This window comes from Stegodyphus dumicola, chromosome 10 (genome assembly GCF_044657685.1).
Source record: "Stegodyphus dumicola isolate Sdum_Otavi_A_Nest chromosome 10, ASM4465768v1".
Classification (NCBI taxonomy): Eukaryota; Metazoa; Arthropoda; class Arachnida; order Araneae; family Eresidae; genus Stegodyphus; species Stegodyphus dumicola.
Genome location: NC_140777.1, coordinates 52,663,393 through 52,674,873, shown reverse-complemented (window position 1 = coordinate 52,674,873; position 11,481 = coordinate 52,663,393). Strand labels below are relative to the sequence as shown.

At 36.0% G+C, this 11,481-nt stretch overlaps 1 long non-coding RNA gene across 2 annotated transcripts in view; it reads right to left on the bottom strand.

Moving 5' to 3' along the window:
* Positions 1-7,879: 7,879 nt before the first annotated feature.
* LOC146994965 (uncharacterized) overlaps positions 7,880-11,481 on the bottom strand; it is a 184,467-nt gene continuing 180,865 nt past the window's right edge. For both annotated transcript variants that reach the window (XR_015043674.1, XR_015043673.1), the window contains exon 3: positions 7,880-8,139. This is a non-coding gene — a long non-coding RNA (uncharacterized LOC146994965). The remainder of the gene's footprint in view (positions 8,140-11,481) is intronic.

The window sequence follows — 11,481 nt, the reverse complement described above, 5'->3', positions numbered from 1 at the left end:
AAATTAAAATCAAAAAATTAATTTAATACATTTACTGAAATTTAAAAATAATCGAAACTATAAAAATTTTTATATATTGCAGTTGTTAAAAACATTACTATTATAAAATACAGATAATATTATAAAGGCATAAGTATTTCATTTATTATTAAATTATATTACTATATAATATTAGTAATTATAATATGTATACATGAATGGAATATAAATCAGTACAATATCTAAATCTCCCAATAAAAATGTAAAAAATGTAAAACGAGACTATCAACTCAATTATTTAAACCAGAAGAAACTCCTAAAAAGCAAAAAATTACAGAAATATATAAAAAAGATAAGGAAGAGGCACACAATCAAAATTCAAAGTTATCAAGAGGAGGTCGATCAGATCTCAATTGAGTCAACTTCCTAAGAAAATCACCGAGTTTCTGTTCACCCAAAATTAGTTGATGATCCATTTTAAATTATTTAATCATTATCTGTCACCCGAAAAATTTCGAATGCCTCCTGTACACAGTAGAATTTCAATCAATGATACATAAAAATAAATTTAAATAAAATAAATGTTATAAAATCAATTTGCTTATTAAAGCAAAAGAACAAAACTGATTCAAAATGGGGGAAGAGAGACCTAAGGTTGCATGTTTGGTGCAACTAGCAATAAATGCTTTACGAAGGCACTATTATAAAGCTGTTACTTCTCAGGTATTCTTTGTAGTAATCTTTCTATCTTTGTATTAATTAATCTTTAAAGAAGCATCTAAAGTATGCTCAGAGTAGAAGAATAGGAGAATTGATGATAAAATAGAGATTACATGGAAGATGTTTTAGGTAATACTATTAATTATTTTCATTTATAATATAATTCGTAATATTGAATAAAGATGAGTGTTTCATCTCATTAATTCATCTGGCAGTGAGAAAAGAACTTTTTGTTGTTAAGTAATTGCTTATATTGTTTTGAAAGGAGATAAATTATACGCATAAACAGCAGCATAAACATTAAATCTACTTGCTGCATTATTTACTGATTCTATAAAACTTGGCTATGCCAATTTTGCTTTCAGAATTTGAATTTGATACTTAATAGTTTAATTAGGTATTACAGAAATTTTAAGAAAGTTGTAGCATTTTACAATCCATTAATATTTTGATCACGTTCACTTTACATTGTTGTCTTTACTTACTTTTCAGATGCTGAATTTGGAAAAATGAATTCAGTTCTCTATTGCTATGCATTTGGTATGACCTGTAAAATTTTCATATTTGATGTAAAACTAGATATTTAAAATAATGTACATTACTATGATTGTTTCATCTTTTTGAGTTTTGCATGTTTTTTTCCGACATAAATAGGCTATAAAATAAGAAAGATAAGATCGAAAGGTACTTCCTTTTTCTAAGCAATGAGGAAAGCTAACTCTTTAAAAAACATATTTAACACATGAACAATCAATTATTAATTACATTTGATGCTTTCTGTTGGTCTTAAGAGTAACGCTGAAATCATAACACAGATTATTTTTACTAAATAGTATTCTATTGTATCATTAAAATTAATTTTGATTACTAATTTGATTAATTAAAGATGTGCTTCATAAATGAAATGCTGATTTATAAAGGATTAAGAACATAAAATAACTGCTGTTTAGTGGGTTTTTTTTTTTCGTTTGTACGTTTGTACTGGACACCAATAAAATAAATCTTTTAAAAATTCTGAGTTAGACTTTTTTTATACATTAGGATTCAAACGATTCGAATGATGGAAAAAAACACTGAGATTCGACTTTTCGAACCTCTAATCTTTATCAAGATTTGTGGCATCTGAGAATTCAGATATCCTGTCCATACTTAAATCGATCATAGTAAGCTAATTTCAGTGAACTCTGCTTCAAGATATGCAGGCAGCAGAAATAGCATTTTTGTAGAAGTCACAGTCAGATAGCGTCTTTAGTCACTGGTTTTAGATTGTCCATGTACATAATGACTTCAGGGAGTTCTACAATATAAATTCATAGGATTTGAGGTCTGAAGTCGAACGTAAGAGAGAGGCAGTACGGTTTGACGCTCCATCCTTCATGAATATCGTAAAATAAAATGCATGCAGTTATTCCAAATCAGGAAGTCAGCATAATGTTTGCTGACTTCAGACAATGATGGTTCAAAAACAGCAGCCGATTAGTGGACCTATTCTCAACTCTTGATTAATTATCCAGACGCAGATTATTCGTCTTCTGGACTATCCATGCATTGCGAGAAAGGCGAGAGCGAAAAGGCAATGAAAATGCCGAAATGTAAACCCCTCACTTTTTGATGGATACTGACCCGACCCTGAATGGAGTCGCAGAGGGAAATGCTAGTGTCACGAAAATTTAATTCAGGTACATGAATTAAAAAAATCAGGTTAGAGGCTGTAGAGGCATTAGGTATTTTTTGGAAGCAAGGGAATTGAAAAATTAGCAACCGCCCTCGCCGGGTGTCGAACCACAGACCTCTGGAATACCGGCCCAGCGCGCAGAAACACTACACCCCGAAGGTGCGCCAAGAAGGTTTATAAGGCCTTTAAAAAATTACATCAAATAACATTAATGAGGTTAATCATGTTCAATATAAAGCCCAAACGGAACTTGTTCAGTTATTGAGTGATTCAGATTAAAACTTGAGTTTTTAGAAAAGTCCTTCACTGAATTCTCGATCGAGGCTAGAATCGAATTTTTCAGGGCTCCTGAAATGATGTTAAATATTCGACTGCTATTTATACAGCACATACTTGTGTGAAACGACGTTTTACGCTTTAATGTATATTTAATTCAAATACCGTTCAATACAGAAAAACGCTGAAGATGCTTTACACTTAGCAGTGGCAAATATTGTACCAGATTTAATTGTTATGCAGCGAAATCAAGTACATCTATCTCAATAAACTTGATTCTCTTTCATTAATTTTTGAACACGTAAAACAAATGCTAGAGTTACTTTTTTTCACATGTATACTGTTTACCAAAGAAATAAATTACATAAAGAAAAGTATTTATTTTTATATATTTATTCTGTATTTAATATCACGCGAATTTATCACGGTGTATTTAATATCGCGAAAAAATCTTGATGACAAAAAGGGGTCATGTTGTCAGGACTGCTATTCCTTCTAATTGCCTTGGAAAACATCAAGTAACCCTGAATGGAAACAGGGAGCTTACTCATATATCTCTTGGATATCATATATCTCTTTATTATGTATATAACGTTTATAATTTACACTTAATTTTGCTGTGTAACACATTTCAAACAAGGCATGGTTGTTTATAATGCTTCTGTATAATATATGCACACTCGTGCGCAAAATTAAGGGGATTTTCAAATTATGTCTATTTTTACGAAACGTATTTAACCAAAAACCGCCGAAGAATTATACAAATATTCAGAGTCGAATACATAAGCGTACATGCACGTGTCTGTTGAGCTGTGATCGTAGAGGGAATAAAAGCGCACGAGGGGGTTTTGGCGATTCGTGTGCCCGTACTCTCACGATATTCGTCGTGATTCTTGCAAGAATTGGGTAAGTTTTATAAGGTATAGCGTAAATTGAATAGCCATAACGTATGGATGACTGAATGAGATGGAAGAATTGGCAATTAGAAGAGCATATGGCTACAGAGCTCAATTAACGCCCAATGTCTTTTGCAATTTGTAGGAACAGTTTCGGGAACTGGATCCATATCTCGAAGACTTGGAAAAGGTCCCCCAAAATACAAAACGACGAAATGAACATCCTTATTTGGTAATTTCCGGGCGGCGGCATAGGACTGCTAAAGCTTCACAATGTTGTGAATTGAGAGCATACGTGAGCTGTATACTGCCACTGGAAACCGATTTTCGAGATTAACATTTGTCTGATTACTATGAGATAGGGCTGTATGCCAGAAAATGCTCTGTTTGCGTTCCGCTCACAGCAGCATACAAAAACGCCCGTTGGGCATGGTTCAGACAACATGCACCTTGAACCACACTTCACAGTGATTTATACAGATGAGCCGAGATTGAGCCTAGACACAATCTCGGCGTACTTATATCTGGGAAGAGTCTGAAATACGATACCGTACCTCCCTCATCAGGGAAAAGGATCATTTCTGTGGTGGAAGTGTAATGATTTGGGCAGGCATTATGCTGGACAGTCGCACATCCCTGCTTGCGTTTGACAAAGGCTTCCTGACTGCTATGAGGTAATGAGCCCTGTAAGGAAGCATTGGAGCCCTGTAATTTGATTTTTCAGGGACGCAGTTGGTTCTGAGTCTCTGAATGCTTGTCAGCATAGGACTCAGTGGACGACGATTACCTGGAAAGTGAGGATATTCACTGCATGGATCGGCCAGCCAGATCTCTCGACCTTAACCTTATAGAACATGTCTGGAACGCTACTAGGAGGACAATTTCATCTCTCCTTCCCCTCCGAGAACCATCCCGGAGTTTAGAACTGCCTTGCTACAGGAGTGGGATCGATAGACACAGTAACGTCTCAACTGCCTCCTTTCCAGTATCTGAATTAGCATTGTGTAAATTATGTAAATATGCCCTGAGCCACAACGGCTACAATATCTTGCAATGTTATTTGATACATACGGAGACGCGAGGCAATACCACCTAACTTTAGTAGAATTATGGTATCTCCCTTTCCCATCAACTGTCAACTGTCAAGTATGCCATCAGGCTGCATGAGCTGTCTGAGTATGAGAGGAACGCATACCCTATATTAGATTCACTTTTAGTTTTATATCACAACGTGAATTTGGGGCATCCCTGCACTATGAGCTTTTAAGATAATCATGCGTTCATAAAATAACTTTTGAACAAAATTTTTTCTCCGATATAAATGTGCGTTCATACCAAATTTCATTAAAATCTCTCCACTAGTTTTTTAAAAATTCGGCATAATGGGCAAATTGTCTTAATTTCGAGCGCAAGTATTTCTGCGAGCAACACCGGAGGTTTCATATAATACGTATGTATGAATGAGTAATCTATGTAATAAACACATACGCACCAGAGGATCTGAAAAACCTTTGCTTGAAAATTGGTGGTTTTAAAATCGGTATCCTTTCACTTTTTAGGGGCTGTTAGTCTCGAAACACGATTATGCATTGTTTTACTTTTCATTCAAATCCGTTGCCTTTCCCAAAAACGTAAGATATTATTTTTTCATGTTTAATCTGTCTGGTTTTAGTTAACAACTACACTGTTTCAAAAGAATACATGCAGTTCTTAGGAATATCATTTATCGTTTATACATTTGAATCGAATTGATTTAAATAAAATTTTATTTAATTCGTGATAAATATAATTAAAAATATGAAATGTTATTAAAGAATTACACTGCATATTTTTGGTTACTTTTTTAATATACAGAAAACATACAGGGCGTCCCGTAAATGTTGCGACAAACTTCTGATGATCGGAAGATAAGGCACATCATAAGGATTAAGAATTGCATAGGAGCCGATGCCCAGAAACGTCATTGCACGCCGACAGAGTGTGCTGTACAGGAGAGTGTTAGCAGAAAGTGAGGATTGTCTCATTCAAGCGGAAGGCACCATACGAAAAGTATGGAACGCTTTACGAACGGAGAGCTTGCAGACATACACTTAAGGTATGGAATAGCTGAGAGTAATGGATGAACCGCTGCACGCATTTATCGAGAACGCTTTCCCGACACCCATCAACCGCACCACAGCTTGTTTTGCACTCCTGCATCAAAATTTATGCGACTACGGATCATTAAGAAGTGGCATGACAAGTGAGGGCAGGCCATGATCGACTTGCTCCGTCGTTAGGGAAGAAAGTGTGCTGGATACGTGGAGAGTAATTTAAGGACCAGCATACTGGAAATTGCCTCTCATTCAAGAATGTCTCGTACCAGTGTCCAGCGTGTCTTGAACACCGAGTCCTTCCCCGCCTTTCGTCTCCAAAGGGTTCAGTTACTGTTCCCCGATCACCATACTGAATGTGTGAGTTTCGCACAGTGGTTTCTGCAAGAAAATGCCCATGAAGTTAATTTCCTAGCTTATGTGCTATTCACGGATGAGGCCACATTTAATAGTGGTGGCGTATTCAATAACCACAATCAGCATTTGTGGGCTCAAGAAAACCCGCACAGTGTGCGGCACCACGCGGCACAACAACGCTTCGAATTTAATGTGCAGGCGGGTTTGGTCGGCGACTGTTTAGTCGGGCCGTACCTATTACCATCCAGGTTGAATGCCGCGAATTATTTGATCTTTCTGGAGCAAGCTCTTCCCGAGTGGCTTGACGATGTTCCGCCAAATGCGAGGCGCAACATGTGGTTCCAACGTGATGGGACGCCTGCTCACTTTGGACTGGGTGTTTGTAGCCATTTGAACAGATCATTCCCGCATCTATGGATTGGGCGTGATGGACTGGTTCCCTGCCCCCCCTCACCGAATTTATTGAGCCTTGATTTCTTTTTGTGGGGAGCCATCAAACGTGTCGTGTATTACGTACGTATCAAACGTGCCTGTTGTGTCTGAAATGGATCTCGTAAGAAGATTCGCCTACGTAGCTGCTACTCCAGTTGTGTTTGAACATCTCCGGCAATCAATAGCCCGTCAGGGTCAGGCATATTTAGCGTCTGATGGTGCAAACTTCGAGCATCTGTTGTAACATTCAAGTTGTCGTACACCATTTGTATTCATGCGCAATAAAATGTTTCAAATTAACCACTCTCTTTTCTTTTCACATCTTCTACCTTTGCTACCACTTACCCCTGACATTTCCAGGCATGGGTTCCTATGCAAGTCTTAATTCTTATGATGTGCCCTACCTCTCCCAGAAGTTTGTCGCAACATTACAGTTACGGGACACCCTGTATAACTTTCCTATATTTGTCAAAATGAATATTCATCTTAATATCTCGTAAAATGTTTCGATATTCCACCTGGGCCGTCTCTATCTGTAATCTGTACTAAAAAACAATATTAAACGTACCTTTCGGATACCTTTTGGGCGATCGTTAAAATTCGAAACCCTTCAGATCTTTCTCAACTGCAAATCTTTCACTGTATTCTATTCACTGAAAGCATATCTTTCACTGTATTTTAATCCTTTCTCTTTAATGCTTTTCCTCTTAACGCTGCAGAATGAAGTAGGATACGTACATAAATATACGGATTTCTAAATTCTATATTAACAAAGCAAAATGTATTACACTCAACATCAAACTGTCCCTTGAAGTATAGAAGTTGGTCACTGATTCGACACTGGTTGGTCACTGCTGATTAAGAATGCTATAAAATGAACTGAATGCTCCCCTAATTAATATTTTGATTACTGATTATATATGTATTACGTGCAAAGTATGAAAGATTGGCAATATTCTCAATAGGACTCGAACTCTGGACTTCCCCTATTGCTAGCGAAAGGGTTTTTACAATAATAACACAAAAGCACACGGTAAGAAGGGAATACTTTACATTTCTTTTCGACATTTTAAAATTAAAAAGCATAAGATATTAACAGAATATAATTAAAAGGTGTGCTTGAAATGTAATTTACCTGTTAAGAAACATCAGAAAGTTCCAGTCATGCAGAAGTAAAAGAAACCTGTGTAAATACGAAAAAAAAAAAAAAAGATGCAAAGAAACGAATTATCATGTTAACGCTCGCAAGTGAATAAATAATATTCCTATTGTCCTACTTATGATATACTGGCACTTTAAGGAGTAAATGCAGGCTTGGCAGCAGCTTATTTTTCGTTATCTGACAGACAGCTAGATGTCCCTGATTTTATTTTGATAGCTATAGATAAATATAATATTATATCACCTCTCTGGTGTTGTTTCGGATTTGATAAGAATGAATGTTATTTAAATCTTTTATTACACATATTTATTTAAATAACTACCACCGATAGACATTTAAAATTAACTTCATCTTATCGAGAAGACTCCATATTTTATGGAAATGGTAGACAACTTCATACAGACAGGACAGAGATTCAGGACAGAGAGAAAATTGCAGCAAGGCATGAGGTGTGGCAATCTGTAAACGCAGGTTCAACGGTGGTGGAGGGGTGAACATGGGAAACATGCTGTTTTGGATGCAAAGACAATTATGCCAATTAGAGAATCTCTGAAAAAAAAGAAGAAAAAAGAAAAAGTATTAGACATATGAAAAAGGAAAATATTACAAATAATGCCACGCTACAATCTACAAAATAAGTTAACTTTCATTGCAATCTACACATCAATAGCTATTTCAGATTCAAAATAGGAAGCTACTTTCATCCCACTCTGTATTTCTAAAACCTTTTTATTAACAAAATAAAAAATATTTTAAAAAATTCAATATTTATCATAATATAAATAAGCAATAAATAGTCTTGCGTTCCACGGGTTGTTGGATTTGGAGTGATTGATTACAACACTTGATGAAGAATTCGAAACGCAATTTATTTGTCAGTATTACACAGGACAGATACAAAAACGCGTTACAGTCGTCAAAAAACTATGGCAAACATGCTGAAACGATCAGTAACACAGTCTTTAGGCTATCAGGCTATAACGGTGAAGACAGCTTCACGTCAAAGCGCTAAAGTACAGCTCCTGACATGGTCGATCGCTTTCGAGCTGATCTCTGAACTTAAGATGCTATTACTGAACTCAACATACTACTCAAGACACTCTCCTACTTCACATATAGGTAGGGTATATATAGCTTTTGACCTGCCCTCGAGAGCATTATTAAGAATTCGTTCCAAAATGTTGTTTCTCCGCCTATGGCATATCGCCAATTTTGTCACCATATATCGCCAATTTTGTCACCATATATCGCCAAATGAGCGATTTCGCAACTTTGCCTTTTTTTTTGCCCGTGTTTGTCTCAGTTTTTAGACGACTGTAAACGTGTCTCTGGAACTGTCCTGTGTAATACTGGCGGATAAATTGTGTTTGAATTCTTCATCAAGTGATATCATCAATTACTCCAAATCTACGATCCTGTAGAATATAACAATACGTCTTTTTCCCTTTTGATTCAGACTAAAGTCATGTTTTTTTATGTTAAAAAATTAGTTAACCCGGTTATTTTCTCTTCTGACCCGTTCCAATGTCTAATCAGCTTTTATATTTTGTGAAGAAGCATCGCCTCTAGAAAATATGTAAGAGTTTGGTTAAGGGGCAGTTAATTAATAATTAAATTTGTAAGCAAATATTAAGTTGACTAACTAAAATCGTTCCTTTTTAACAAACTGAAAGCAATGCACATCCGTAGCTCTCAAAATTTAGTTGCAAAAATTTAAATAAATTAAAATCAGCCTGTGGAGCAATCACAGATTAGCTTAGATTACGAATAAAACTCTATCTATTTTAAGAGCGATCTGAAGCAAATCCCTGTATAATGAATTTATTGCACGTCCCCGCACTTTTTGCTGCGATGTAAATAGTTGCACATTCAGCTACCAACTGGAAGATTCGTGGTTCAAATCCCAGCGAAAGCGCAGTGCATTTTTCAAGTTTTCCAAGTCTGAGGAAAGCCCATGAGCGACTGAGAGATAAAGTTGCTGAAAGGTGGTAGTTTGACGCGAGTTTTAACCAAAGCAATCTGGACTTCCTCAGAGCTCTGTTTTGAGCCCTATACTGTTTAGTATTTACATTAACGATCTGACCAATTCATTGGAAAGCATTCCCAGGATAAAAACTGCGCTGTTTGCTGATAACCTGGCAGTGTGGGCAAACAAGCCAAAGAACACCTAGGATAGGCTTAACGCTACACTTAATAAAGCCATTGAGCAGCTCAGCTTTCGGTGTTCTGATAAACTTTTCATTCAACAAATCTTCAGTTTATTGCAACGAAATTCTAGGCTCTGCTGCTAATAGTACTATTAAAAACTTGAAACTGTTCAAAACCAAGTTCCCCGTATTACTACGAGTGCTATAAGAACCACTCCTATTCTAGCAATGCAGTGTTTAACTCAAAACCATCCAATAAGAAGCATAATTGAAACAGATGCAGTTCTTTTACATGAAAAGCTGATTTTCACTGTCCAACAATATTTTTTGGAGAGATTACGACATCAACGCAGAGAGAAATTTTGAAACTTAAAAACGATCTTATACAATATGCTTATTCTGCAGTACTGACACGAATGTACAGTGGTGGCCAAAATTGTGGACACTTTTGGAAATTTTTATGTTTTTGAACTTTGTATGCTTATAGAAAACGTTACATTTCACAAAATGCAAGCTTGTATATATCATTTTGAAGAGAATTTATTACTGAATTCAATACAAAACAAAAAGATCAATAATTTGCAATACAAAAAAAAAAAAAAACTTAAACGATAATAGTTATCGATATACATTAGATAGTGATGATTGCAGTGAGTTATCAGTACTTAGTAGGGTACCCTTTATTTTTGATTACAGCTTCACATCGACGTTTCATTGAGCTGACAAGAGTTTCAAGCTCTTCTTTCGTTATTACATGATGCCAGAAAACAATTATAGCCTCAATTAGTTCCCTTTTATTTGATGGGCGCCTCATTCGGACAAGAGTTTTCAAACGGTGCCACAAATTTTCGATAGGATTGAGGTCAGGACTGTTTCCTGGCCATGACAACAATTTAATGCTCTTTGTACGAAACCACTCTTTCAATATTTTGGCCATGTGGCAAGGAGCAGAATCCTGCTGAAAAATAAACTAAGCATTGTTGGGAAAGAGATCTCTGATGGAAGGTAGAAGTTTTGGTTCTAGAATAGTGTCAATGTATTTTCTGGCATTCAGTCTCCCATCGATGACATGAAGGCAACCAATACCATCTGCTAACATGCATGACCAAATCATAACACTAACTGGGTTCTTCACAGTTGCTTGAATGCAGTCAGGATGTAGCTCTTCTCTTATTCTACGTCTTACATAATTTCGCCCCTCACTACCGAATAACGATATCTTAGTTTCATCACTCCATATAACTTGTGACCACTGATCATCTGTCCAATTAATGTGTTCCTTTGCCCACTGTAGTCTCTTTTTCGTTGCTGAAAATTAAGATAAGGCTTTTTTTGTAGAATTCTACCTCTCAGTCCAACATCTGTTATTCTTCTCCTGATTATTCTTGAACTGACAGAAACACCAGCATCATTCAGATCACTTCTGATGGCCGCTGATGACATTTTTCTATCTTGGAAACATAGTCTTTTTATTCTTCTGTAAGAAATAGATGTGGTGCACCTTTTTCGGCCTTTTCCTTCTTTGTTTTTTATTGAATTTGTCTCCTGATATCGTAAACAAAACTTTCGGACTCCAGATGTAGTCACTGAACCACCCACCTGTCTTGCAATTTCAGCATAGGCAAGACCACTTTCTCATAACACAATAATATTACATCTCTTTCTAGGTGTCCAATCTACTCTTTTATTTGATGCCATTGCTTCTTGACTAAATATTAAAAATTTTTACAAAAATTCCTACTTG